Here is a 13,538-nt window from a genome sequence, read left to right as displayed (position 1 = left end):
TGTCTATAGAAGGACTGAATTGGCAGCTTAGGGAATGAACACCTTAAGTTTTGGATTTATGTCTGAGATCCAAAGGAACCTCTGATTATGGCCTGATAACTCTGATTAAGGCTACGTAATTGATAACTGATACAACCTGGCATCTGCTTTTCCTGTGGCAAAACACAGCATGAGAGAGCACGTACTTGTACGCTACAGCTGGAGCGAGTCTGAATTTGTATTCTGCTTCAGGAGGGTAAGGTGTTTGAAGCTGGACTTCTGTTAATTGTAATAAACTTCCAGATTATTTGCATAGATTGTTAACATAACTGTTAGAGGATATTTTTCCCTTGCATGCATGTTCCTGAATTACAGCACACGTGTAGCAACGTGACTGTGTCATGTAATAAGTATTTTCAGGTCATTTATAGGTGGTGAAACTGGAGGCAATTGGTCCTTTCTATTAGAGTGGTTTCACTTCCTGTAACTGCTCCTATCTTGTGTAATTCTTTGAAGTGTTACGTGAGCTCCTGGGAGGGAATATGAACTTAGTTTCTTGTTATTCCCTCATGGCTTTTAGTGAGCGGGGAAAAAAAAAAATTCCTTGAGTAACTAATCCATGCAGCTTTGGATCAGTCAAATGATGAGAGCAGTAACCTTGCAGAGTCTGAAACCCAGGGTAACAAGTGTGATAAAAGAACTCTGTCAAAATTACAGCCCCCATTTTCAGCCGAAAGCAGAAAAGCGCAGAAGACCAAACACTGACACACAGCAGGGCTCCTATGCTCTGCCCTTCTCTCCCTCAAAACCTCCTGCAAAACATGTGGGTTTTTTTTGTTTTTTTTTTATCGAAGACAATGACTTCCCCTGATACTGGTAAAGTTCATTTTTATTTATGTTATTCATACAGAAGAACTTGATTTAATTTTGTAATATAAGTGAAAACTTGTAATTATGGGGGTGGCAGGGGTTACTGAGGTTGGCTGGCTGCAGTCGTTTTCGGAACAGAGCGGGTCAAACAGAATCCTATCTCACTAGAAAGGAGAAAACCTTTTGTTTTGCTTGCTAAAAATAACAGCTTAATAGGTAGTTAAGGTTTTACTGATAACTTGGACAATATAAACCTGATCTGTAACTAGAGGTATTGCATGTACACTTTGTTGTTGTTTCCTCATGCGTTGAGGTGTAAACTTCTGGGGGATTGTTTTATTCCTTTAGTATGAGGGAGGGTACAGGAAGTATTGTATTCAGTGTAAATGTAGAATAGCTGCTTTGAAATCTAATTAAATTAGTGACCCATGGCTGTGTAAAGTCTAGACCTATTCACAGCAGTGTTGCTTATCCAAGAGGGTTACTCCTTACAAGAAAGCAGATTATTTAAGTCACATGGAAGGAGTTTACTTCTCTACTGATGAGTGCTTTGCTGAATATCCTGACCAATTCAATTGCAAGAAGGAAAGTTATATTCATTGTTGTCATTTTCCTCTATGGGTTTTTTATCTAGAGAAGTACTACCTAAAGTAAAATTGTCAGCATTAGAAAGCTTGTTGGTATTAGAAAAGTTTAGATAAACCATTTACCATTATAGCTAAGCCAATGCAATTATAAAAACCAAATACATTTAGATTAATCTTTCTCTTGCTAAATTACCAATTGGTTTAAGAGCATTTTTAGTGTTGTCAGCATTCGCACCAATTTAGCTGGTTTGATTCAGCTCTGACAATTTTAAAAGTGAAGGTGAACAATTAGACTCACAGAGCTGAATAAATCTTTAAATGTGCCTGAATGACATAGGAGCCTAAAAGTCCTTTTGAATGTGATTTAGGCCTTGGGGGACCTCTTCCGGTGTTTAGTTGGTCAGAGGTTGGACTAGGTGATCTGGGAGGCCTCTTCCAACCTAGATGATCCTGTGAGTGTGGCAGAGCAGTACAGGACAGAGGACAAGTTTGCTCGCTGGCGGCTGCGTAGCTGCGGCAGAGCTTCGCACAGCACGCAGGAGGTAACCGGGCCCACCCCGAGCAGCACAGTCACTGCGCACACAAGCATCTTAGAAAGTCAGTCCAGTGTTGTTATTAATATTTCCCTTGCTTCTTGCATGATTCTGAGGATAGGATTGGAGCTACGGATGACATAGTCACTTTTGAACATATTGCTGATAAACTCACTGAACAAAAATTCAGGTACATCGATCCTGATCCTTCTGTTCCCATTCCACATACAGTAGAGGATACTTGTACTCTTGGGTCAGGAATTTCTCCAAGAAAGGCAATGCAAATCTCTCTTTTCTTCTCCTCCAGGGTGTTCCCTTCCTGATATATTTGACTTTTAACCTTCAGTAAAATAGGGAGGAGGACAAACGTGCTGTTGGGGAAGGGGCGGCACAGGTCTGCGTAGCAGATTTGGTTGAGGTTTTGTGGAAAATGGGTATTGACCAGTGGTTCAGTGGCCTCCAGTATCTCAGCCACCTCTTACTGTGTCAGACTAAATGCATGCAGACCTGCCTTTCAGTAACTTTTATTTTGCTTATTGACTAAAGAGTGTAAATGTGTGCAAAGGAAGAAGTTAAAATGTGCTGCTGGGGGCAGGAGGGGAATCATTTAATTAGATTAAAGAAGGAAGCATTTGCAAGGTAACTTTGAATTCTTTGCTAGGCTTTAGCATTTGGCTGAATAAAAGCTCTCTATTTGTGCATCATGCTGTCTCAGTGACAGGAAGAAAAGCAAAGCAGTTCATTTCTTATGCCTTTTTCCCCTCACATGAATATAGATGGTAAATTCAAATATAAACTTTTTTACTGTAGAGTAGGGGTCTCTATCATGCAGCCGTGTGCGGAAAGGCCTATTTAGTTATCTTTTTGGAGGTGGGGTGTGTAAATAAGCCTTTAGCAGAGGTAGGAAAGGAGAAGTTAAGAGAAGATCAAACCGTATTAACATGTGAAAGAGAAGAAATCTTGCTTAGATTTATGTTCTTTGATACTATTTTCTAAAAAAAGCTGTGCAGAAGTTCTCAAACGTATGTGCCCTAACAAGATCTCATAAATCACTCAGAAGATAAGAGATAACTCAGGCTGTGTGATATTAACGTAACGCAATGGTCTGGCATTCATCATCAACACCACAGGTGATATCAGCAAATCGTGGATGACTGGCATGATCTCAAAACGTGTACCCCAAAGGTCCTTTATGACCAATCCATGAAGTATTCCAGGACAAGGGACTCGGATGAAATCTGCTCTAGTTGCTAGTGAAACGGCTAAGCGTAAATGCTGGGCAAAAGTCAATGCTCAAAATACCAGTGTTGGTGGTGGTGTTCAGATGCGTGATAAGAGCATCCCACATACGACACAGGAAACAGTAAAGAAATGCATTTTACTTTGATTACTGCCTCAGGTCCTTGTTGGCATTTGAAACTGAGTGTTTTCAGACTATTCCTTAAAGTACCTAGAAACCTTGGCCCTGGCAAAAGGAGCTTTTCTTCCACATGTTTACCTTTCGGTGAACGTGTTAAACAGATTTCTTAAAGCTTGAATTCACCACAACATTGAGTTAACCCTTTCCTCCTCCCCAGACTTAACTGTTACTTACACAGTGCCGAGTCCTTGCGGGGGGAATGGAGTTGGCAAGGCACTGGGGGTTGGAAGCCGTGCACCACCACGTGCGCTACACAAGCTGTAAGTCCCTACATCGCTCTCTCCTGGTGAGGCAGGTAAAGGAGAGGGACTGACGAGATGTTCAGAACTCTCTGTTCCGTATAACCAACGTGTTCATCCTCCTGCCAAACCTGGGGACAGATCCACTGCTTTTGCTCTACTTTGGTGCTGGCGTGGCTTTCTAGAGAGACGAACGGGAGGAGTGTGGTGAATAAAACGAGTCGGGTTACTCTGATCCTGGACAAAGATTAATGTATAGGGTTCAACTTTTCTCATGCACTCGATGACTTGCCCTGATGTTCAGGTTAGGCTAATAGACCTCTTTGTAAGCTGAGGCCTCAAACAACTCCTTTAATTGCATCTCTTAAAACCAGTTCTGGCAGCTGCCTGGCTTTACGAAATACATGGTAATTACCTGAACATAAACTAGGGAACTGCATGCATGCACTGTTTTGAGGATGTATTAGCTGGAGTCTGTGGCAGGATCACAGGCGATAGATTTCCTCTTCTTGGTTTAAGTAAGACTTGTGCATTTTTTTTCTCTGTTTAGATTCTTCAGAGATTGATGGAGGGGTTAAAAAAACACAGAACTTGGCTGTAGAGTGTGCAGTGCTGAAACTGCCTGGAGTTCTTTCACTAGCTAACCCCAAAATGGAGATTTTTAGTGCTGCATGCAGAAGATTGAACATTTTCATTCTAGGTACATGATACTGAGTGCTATCGTGTGAAAAGTTAAGAGCTTCCCACAATTGAATCAATTTCAAGACCTTCCAACTGCCCTGGGTAGGAAAAAAAAAAAAAAAAAAAACGGCAAATTGGAAAGCTCATTTACAGAGTTCTTACTAACATCTGTGCTTCTTAAGCTACCTTGATAGTCTTTTATAATTTTGGAGTCTGTTGGTTAGAAAAATCTCCTCAGATCTTGTGATGTGTAGCAGGGCTCTTCGGAACTGTCCACAAGTTCTCAGAGCATTGTGTTGGTTATTGAAAGAAAGCTGCTCATCATGGTAGCCAGAAGATGGCACGTTCCTGGTATTGGAGATAAGTGGAAAGAAGGTTAATGCAATTTTTTTCTGGGATCAGCTCCAGTACTTATTTTGCTTTGTCAGTCTTCATACCTGCATTCTGGTAACCAGATGCACAACTCACCAGAAAGAACTGGATTTCTAAACCTGCTATAAAAGAGGAATTGTTTGAGACAAATGTTGGGATTAAACGGGAGGAGGCATTTATCCAAATGGCCTTAAAGTAGTGGAGAGCAGAAAAGGGACATAGACAAGACCCACCCAGGCAGAAGCAGAAGAGGTCATGATAAAAACTAGAAACAACCAAAAGCAGAAAAACCTCACAGCAAAGCAGAGCTGCTCCTGTTGCAGAACAAGATGATTTTGCACAGACGTTTATTTTAAAAAGGTTGTGCATGGAGACCGTGTAATATCCTATATTAAAAGGATGTTGCTGTGTTCTTCTTGCAACCTCAGTGGCAAAGTGTAAAATACTGGCAACGGTTTGCAGTATTATAATCAAACACGGTGTAGGACTGTATTCAGAGACACTGTAAGGAGGTGAAAGCTCTTTGGTTATGTTAGATAAAGCGCGTTGAGGACGGGAGGAAAGGTCACAGCTGTGTGCGTGTTCCTGGAATGCACTGAAAGGGGTTCCAGCGAGGGAGGTGGAGGGGGCGCTGCTGGGAACGACGGGAACACTCTGCACTCTGAAGTGCACTAGATGTTACTGAAAAGTACCGTAGGCCATGTAAGGCAACATCACAGATAATGTACTTACGCTGTCGGTAACTGTAGGATCGTAAGTAGAGTAGGGTTCACAGAGGACAACGTGCTTCTTAAAATGTTGAATGTTCAGCCTTCTACTTAAGGGACAATACTTCTAGCCGTTTCTATTTTTTTCCTCTTCCATGCTTTTAGAGATGAGTGCTTCTTTATGTGCATGCACGGTGTAGGATTTATGCAGGACCATTTAAATCCTGGCAAACTGAGTAGACGGTAACTATCTGTGCTAGTCGGTGACTACCTGACAACATGCCTATGATGACCTTACATTTAAGAAAATCGTTCCAGAAAGCAAAATGACACGTGGTAGAGATTATGAAATATTTACTGTGGCTAGAAGCTATAATTTGGTGTTTTTCACATCTCCTGTAATAGTTCTAGGATGGGCACAATTACAGGTCAGTTGCAAGGATGAAAGAATTGAGGTCCAGAAGTGTAAATGAATCTGGTCTCTGTGCTACAACAAATTTGGTGCTGTTCCAGAAGCAGATTTGACCTGTAGTCTAATTGTACCATCTTTTTATGTTGATATGTATATTCAGCGTCTCTAACATTTCTTTTACAGCTGAAGTTCTAGTTTTAGACCTGAAACATATCTCATATTTTTATGAAAACTTTTGGAAAATCTGATAGGGAAGTAATTGTGGTCTTTCAGATTGTATTTACAGTATGATTGTTTCCTGTTTCAGTGGTGACTCTTGAATATTTTTTAGATATTTTCCCGAGATACGGAAGAAAAATAGGCTGGAAAAGATAGAAAATGGGCTTAAATAGTTTGTTCAGAAAAATCTTTGGAAGTTGCCTTTGGGCTTAGGGACCCATCGCCGAATGTGTTGTTTCCCTGTGCTTTTTTTTTTCCCTGATGCCAGTTTTTTTCTTTACTTACAAAACCAGAATAGAGGGAGGCTGTTTATGATCCCCACCTTACCTAATAAACTTGGAGTCTTTGCCTGACTAAAATATTAATGAGGAGCCATTTACTTGAAGCCAGAGAGAATTCACATCCTTCCGCAGCTGTTTAAGAAACTTCATAGGACTATGAAACCAGGTTGTCTGATGCTTTCTGTAAAAGTGTTGTCCCTGTTAATAGGCATGGGCCCTCTTGATAGAAGGAAAATAGCACCAGTATTGATCTTCTGCCTTGACAGCACTGCACTTTATTTCTGAGAGAGATCTATGGTATCTTAGTCTTCCAAAAAAAAAAAAAAAAGAAAAGAAAAAAAAAAAAACACGTGTGTTTTATTGGCTTGCTTTTTACTCTGTGACCAATTGTAGAAAAAACAAGTAGCAGTGATAATTGTATTTATTGAAAAAAGTTTTGCAAGCCAGGCCACTAAACTAGGCAAAATCTGCCTCTCCAGTAGTAAACAAAAATTTAAGGACTGATCACATTCTTCTGAACAAAGTAAATTCATGCTTTCTGTAAATGAGCTGACAGTGCAGGAGATCTCATGCTTTGGAAGCCTTTGGAAAAAAAAATCTCTTTACATGTGAGTGGCAGAATGGCAAGGGATGCTAGGGGAAAATAAATTGTATTATCTGCCCTATGCCAACTAGCTCTTAAGTCATGAAGAGCTGTGGTGGATTTTTAGTTTGTTTAGTCAGTTGTTTTTATTGCATTTTGTTTTCTGTAGCTGGCATTCATAATTTGGGGCATGCTGAGAATCAGCAATGTTCAGCTTCATCATCATATCTAGAATTTTGAAATGAGATCTCAACAGAGATAATAGAAGTTCCATGATATATGAAGACTGCAGGACCTAGCGTATATCTGTGTGACATTTTGCTATGGTATTCAGTATTCATACCAAGATTCAAATGCATTACTTGAATAAATGGACTCCGGCTTTATTGGTTTGGAAAAGCGGAAATGAAACTTGAAATAGTAATGCTGTAGCTTGTCCTTCATCTGTAAAATGATGTCTGAGCACACACTGCACTGTTTGGAGGCCAGTTGCTGCAGTTCTCTAATTCACAGAATCATAATTTTTATTCATACTGCTCTTTCACCCTTGCTAGGAAAGGGTAAAACTATCCCAAGATACTTATTTTTGAAAGACCAATGGCTACACATTTTAGCAATTTGATACAGGACAGTTATTCAAAATTGATACATTTTTTTAAGCCAGATTGTGTTGCAAAACGGTCAGACGAACAATGGAAAAGAAATCCTGTTACATTAAGAAGAATTGTTCGATGATTAACAAGTAGGGTAAAGGAATAGGCGAAAGAAAATCACTAGAATTATGAAAGGTAGTTGCATACAATTCAAAAGAAAATAATTTATTTTTACAGGGAGCTCACTGTCTCATAGCATCCAACCAGGCATTAGACATGATGGAAAGCTGGGATAGGGAAGCTGGTGCTAACTTGTCAATCATTCATTATTTGGCACAGGTGAAAGCTGGCGCTAGTGTAGGCAGGACTGTGCGCAAAAAGTCTTGAGTTACTCATAACCTGCAACTGTCCCCGTCCTCCTCGGATTGCTTAAGACAGAGAAGGTCACATGAAGGAAAGCAGTCCAGATGGATATAGCCCAGCATCTCTGATATTTTTGGTATCTCGACCATCTCCCTCACAGTGCAGCGGAGAGCAGCATTCTGGAAGGTCTGATGTGAAAGATGAGCGAGAGGCTTGGCTACGTGCATCCGGGCACACGTGGTGTGCTGAGGAAAGGCTCGGATGGGATAACAACTGAAAGCATGTGATGCACTGGAGAGCATGCGAAATTTTACAAGTTTGTAATTACTTAATTTCATATCCTTGTTACCACCTCATAGCCCTAAATGTGCAAAACTTTAAAGGTCTAATCTCAGTACTGTAGACATCTAGTTGTAAACTGCTCGTATTTAGGCTAAATAGAGTATAATTTAAATATTCATCTGTCTTATACATAGAGTAGGAAGATATATGCTGAGAAATGTGTGTCTAATGCTATGGGAAATAGTCCATTAGTTTTTGGAAATATATTGCTCATGGAAAACCCTAATTGACAGCTGCAGAAGAATGAAGGTCTCTGTCTTTCAGCAACAGAGGTGTAACAGATGTCAACAGTGCACGTTTCCACTTGTTCTGCCCTATGCATCAAGCTTCACCATAAAATACCAGCTCTGAAAAAATGACACCAATAGCCTGTGCAGAGTATTTGTCCCCTGCAAGGCCGATGTCCCATTCCAAGGCACGCACGTAGCATACTTAGATTTCTTTGCAATGTCATTTTGCACCGAGAGGTGTTTCACCAAGAAGGAGGAGACAATGCACTTCTGCAAGCAGATTTCTGCACACCATTTCATTTGTGTATGTGTGGGCGGGAGCAAGGCAGGGAACATAAATATCTTTGCAGACTAACCTAAACCACCTCTTTGTTTTCACATAAGTCAGCATTCAGCATTTTTAATGACCAAGATAGAACCTACCGGTGCCAGAGCCAAAGCAGCACCGTAGAATGAAAGATGCTTTTAGTGTGTTACCAATTCCCTGAGCCATAGCCTTTCCACTGATTTGGTTGCTTTAATTAGTGGTGTGGCGGGGGTGGGGGTGAAAGCAGTTGTTGGGACACAATGGGCCCTTACTTCAAAACCTAAGATGTGTAAAAGTCAACTTCTTTTTTCCTATAATCAGTTCCAAATGAGCTCTTACAAGGGGAACTTGGAACTGGCTTGGCTGAACAAATTGATTTCTCATGCATGTGAAAGTCAAGTTAAACATCCTTGGGAAGCCTAGAAATTTAAATTTCAAGAATTAGATTTTTTTCATACAGGGCTTTTGATTGTTAGATGTAGAACAAGACTGTTGAAATCATTTTGAGGAGCAGAATTATTTATAGTAGTTGCTTACAGTACCAGTGTAATGCCACTTTCGCATGTTTTTAATTTTGGTCTTTTGCATGGTCTGTGCTGTGTTAATGATCACCTTGTCATGCTAGCAGTGGAAAACGTTTGTATAAATAATTCCCACTGGTAAGATGAAAGTGTTAACAGAAATATTTCAGTGAAGGTCTTGATTAACTTATACACTTGGCTTGATCACAGTGGAGGTTAGACTTACAATATCTTATTACCAGGGCTAATAAAACCCATTCATTTTTTCATGTTGTATGTTAATTACCCTTTTACTTTCCCTCATGCGCAGAAACACATAAGCTTATTGCATGTTTGTGTTGAAGACCACGGTTACACTTAGTAGATTTTTTTCTCACCATACTCATTCTTACAAATTCATTCCCAAACAAAACTTCGCATGTAACTGTTTAGACCACAGGGTGCTCAACTTAACCTACATTTGCTATAAACATTGAAAGATGGATTTTTTTCTCATTTCCTCCTACTTACTGAAAGGCCTATCTAGTGTACAGACATTAAGAAGTACGACAAAGAGTTAAATTCCATGATCTCTTTTCTCTTTAATTCAAATTCCCCAAATGTAAGTTATTCAAGTAAATCGCCATATTGCAATATAGTGTATACAAACATGCCATATTCTCTTACCACCGCATCTCAGAAATGCCCAGAAAACAAGGCATGTCCCGTGATTTCTGAAGTCTAATAGTGGTAGTGTTACATAAATGGTATTAATGAACAAATCAAGGGTCCTTCAGAAAAGATGTTTCCAATATTATTTTCTTTTTTCTAAAGCAATGTGTGATGCATAGACTAGTTTAATCAGGGAAGATCATAGTGAGATGAGAAATGGTCTCTCAGGTTATATCCCAAAGTACAGAGGACTTGATCGTATGGAGCTGATGACTTCAAGCTCCTGTAACGTGAGGTTGGTACAAACCCTGGAATAGAAATTCAACAGGCTGTAAGGAGTTGAAGGGATCTCAGGGTGAAACAGTATTTAAAGACAGGCCCTGAATCCTGTGCTGCTCTGTAGAACACACTAGTGGTTTCAGTTCCAACTCATGGGGAAGTAGCACAGACAATACGGGCAGCCCTTGCTTGTTAGCTGCCTCGTTTTAACTTGGATTTCAGCTGTTGGCATGATTATTTCTGTGACACTGCGGAAGGCTGTCACAGAGTAAAGGTATATTCTCCAAGCTAGAGGACTTTGCATGATTCTCACCAGTAGGGTGAAGGCTGTGCCATCCCTGGCAGGGGGAAGTAGGTTATGGCCTTCCCTGAAGCAAGCTCCTTTGAAACAGGCAGACTGAAAAATACGATGTTACAGACAGAAAGAGTCTTTGTGTTAAAGACGTACATGTCCATGTTAGAAACGTGTGCCAATGTGGAGTGTAACTACGTGGGGCAGCTTAAAAAGTTCCTTGAGCAGTGGAATGAAAGGAGCTTGTTTTTCTTTTTTTTTTTTTTTCATGGATTTGTTTTGCAGATAAGTGGATTTTCTCATGTTTAATCACTGAAGTTTCAGCTTTTCGCTAGGTGGGATGGTAAGAGGGTCTCTTTTCCCTACCTAGCTGGCTGGTTACATAGAAGCAAGACTTCATGTTTTGGATTTCTTTATCCCTTTTGTCAGACTGGGTTGAAATTGTACAGCTGGTTTAGAGGTTGTGGTGGGAAACCACGTACACAGGAGCATGCCTGTTGATTTCCTTATTTTGTTTAAAAAAAGGGGGGGGGGGAGCAGACAAAAATCCCTTTGATGTTGTTTACTCTTGCAGACTGCCAATGTGGCTGAAAAAAATACACCAGCACCGTGACCAGCACTGTGACTGTTTTCTGTGCAATAAGTGCCACCTTCATCTCCACCTCCTCTGACTTCATCCTCCCAATTTCTAGCACCTTCTCAGCAGAACTTTCCTTGACTTCTGTAAGCTCACAGCCTATCGCTTTGTCTCCATCTTCTCTTTATAATTTGTCTTGTAGATTAAATTAATTGTGCATGAATTGTGTATTTTTATAAGCAGGGTTGATGGTCCATTGGTAGTGTTCTCTGACACTTCTCATTATAAAATCGTATTTTTCAGCTTTTGTGTTAATTCTTAATAGTTGGTACTGACATTTGCTATACTGTGAAAAATTTTATTTCATGTCTACTGTAATAAATAAGAAAAAAAATCTATATATGAAGTTAGGGAAACATACTTTCTTTATGCAGGCCACAGAAAGAATTTCAGGCCTTTTCTTTTGAGTGCTCTAACATATGCTTTGGAGCAAGCTACTTCAGTAAAATACGTACAAATTTGGCTGAGAAGTAAGACTATAAAATGTCATGGTAGAGACTTTAAGGAGCCTAGAAGCTAAAACCTGCAAAGATTTTTGTGTTCACTAAGCAGCTTAAATTTCTGTGCTCCTGCAGCACTTACCTGTGCTCCCAGAAGGGAGCTGAGCGCGCCGTGAGCCAGGGGTGCAGAGCCCCAGAAGGACTCTGCAGTTGTTGCTGGGGGCAGCCGTGGGCCAGGCTGCCTTTACGTACTTGAAATGAAAACTCCTGCGCTTTCAATAATACCTGTGGGTGGTCAGCAAATACGAGAAGTGTGCTGTCATTTCTGGTTAGAGAAGGGAAAACGGTTAATCAGAAAAATGTCTGTGGGCTGTTGAAACAGTCGAGCTGAACTGCTGAGAGTAAGGGTGCTGGAGCTGGATCCCCGGTCTGGTTAGGTGAGGAGCCGCCTTCTCGCCAGTGTAAGAGGAGGACATAAAGGAGGAGAAAGATCTTTAATGAAAATTGTGGTGAAAGGAGGCTGGACTGGGTCTAGCAGCAGAAGAATGTAGGGAAGAAGATAAAAAGGGGAACTTTCCTGCATTTTGGGAGATAGTGTGGCTGGAGCTGGTTAAGAGGCTGAGTGTCAAGCCCTGAGTTTTCAAAGGAAAAGAAGAACTTAACTGGCCAAGATAATTAGACCTGTGTTGAGATACTGTGGGGTCTGCTGACAGGGATTAGATAGAAGACACGGGAGCAGTGCTGTCCGTATACCCCACATCTCCTGCGATGTTACCATTCCCTCTTACTCCATTAGTTTCCAGCTGCAGATGTGGTCAGCCATGTGGTACCACTGTTTCTCTGACTCATGAGCTTCAATGTTCATATTACTTGGATAAGGTACAGATTTCTTTTTCTGTTTTGAAATTTGAAAAATTACACACATATATTGCCATCTTTGCCCTTTCCCTACGCTAAGAGTATTAGTGAGATGTGAGATTGCAAGGCCAGGTATTAAAAAAAAATAGGAAATGCAACCTTATTTATTATGTGCTGCAAGTACTAGGCAGCAGGGACTAGCTACCTTACAACAAGGTGTTTTTTCATTTGATTGTTTTGTTATTATTGTTTTGGTGTGTTTTTTCCTTTTTCTTTCCCCAAGAAGTTCTTATACCACTCAATAGGCACGACAGATTTGCTCTAACGATGAATCAGGAACGTACAGCATAGGAAATATCTCTAACAGTATTACCTCACTTGCAAAACTGAAAGTGATAAATTAAGACAGGATCACAAGAAGGAACATGCCAAAGCCATTTAGTTTTGCTCTTGCGATTTGCATTGTATCCCTGCCTCTCCCAGAGAGCTGTTTTGTGCAGGTAAGCAAGTCACTTCAACCAGTTTGGAAAGGAGGTCACCTGTTTGCTGAGTGCTCAGCAAGATACCTTGGAGGCATGATTTGCAGGAGTTCAGAGCACGTACAGCAGAAGCCAGAGGCAAATGCATTTCAAATATTAAAACACAGGATGCTGAATACTCAGAAAACAGGTCATGATGTCTCAGGTTGGACATCTAATATCAGTCAAGATTTTTTGATCTTAATCTTCACATCTATCCTCTGCTTCGGCAGAATACAGATAGTGCCATTTCTTCTTTCTGTGGACATCATACAAATGCAAGTGACTTGGGAAGTAAGTACTCCACATAATGATGAACGAATGAGAGTCACATGCTAGCTAGCCATTCTGTCTTCCTCACCTGGTTGGACTATTTAAAAATATGTGGGATGAGAGGTTCAAAGCCATGTGTTAAATGAGGAGAGAATAGAAAGAGAGGTTTCTTCCCAGTGACTGGGAATTCCCTGGTGTTGCGCAGTTCATATCTGTGTCCATATGCAAGACATTTTTTTCTTGTTATCTTGTGCAAGGAGTGCTTATTTTCAGAGTGTATCAGTATATTGTGGAGAGCACTCAGCATTATCTCAGTTCTCTCTCAGCTGAAGAGACACAAGGCAATTCCTC

General features: G+C 40.6%; 1 protein-coding gene across 2 annotated transcripts in view; it reads left to right on the top strand.

The window, feature by feature from the left end:
- THADA (THADA armadillo repeat containing) overlaps positions 1 to 13,538 on the top strand; it is a 166,320-nt gene that overhangs the window by 139,711 nt on the left and 13,071 nt on the right. The gene's annotated exons all lie outside the window — the stretch shown is intronic.

This window comes from Anser brachyrhynchus (assembly GCF_964034855.1).
Source record: "Anser brachyrhynchus genome assembly, chromosome: 3".
Lineage (NCBI taxonomy): Eukaryota > Metazoa > Chordata > Aves > Anseriformes > Anatidae > Anser > Anser brachyrhynchus.
This window is presented reverse-complemented; position numbering and strand designations above follow the sequence as displayed.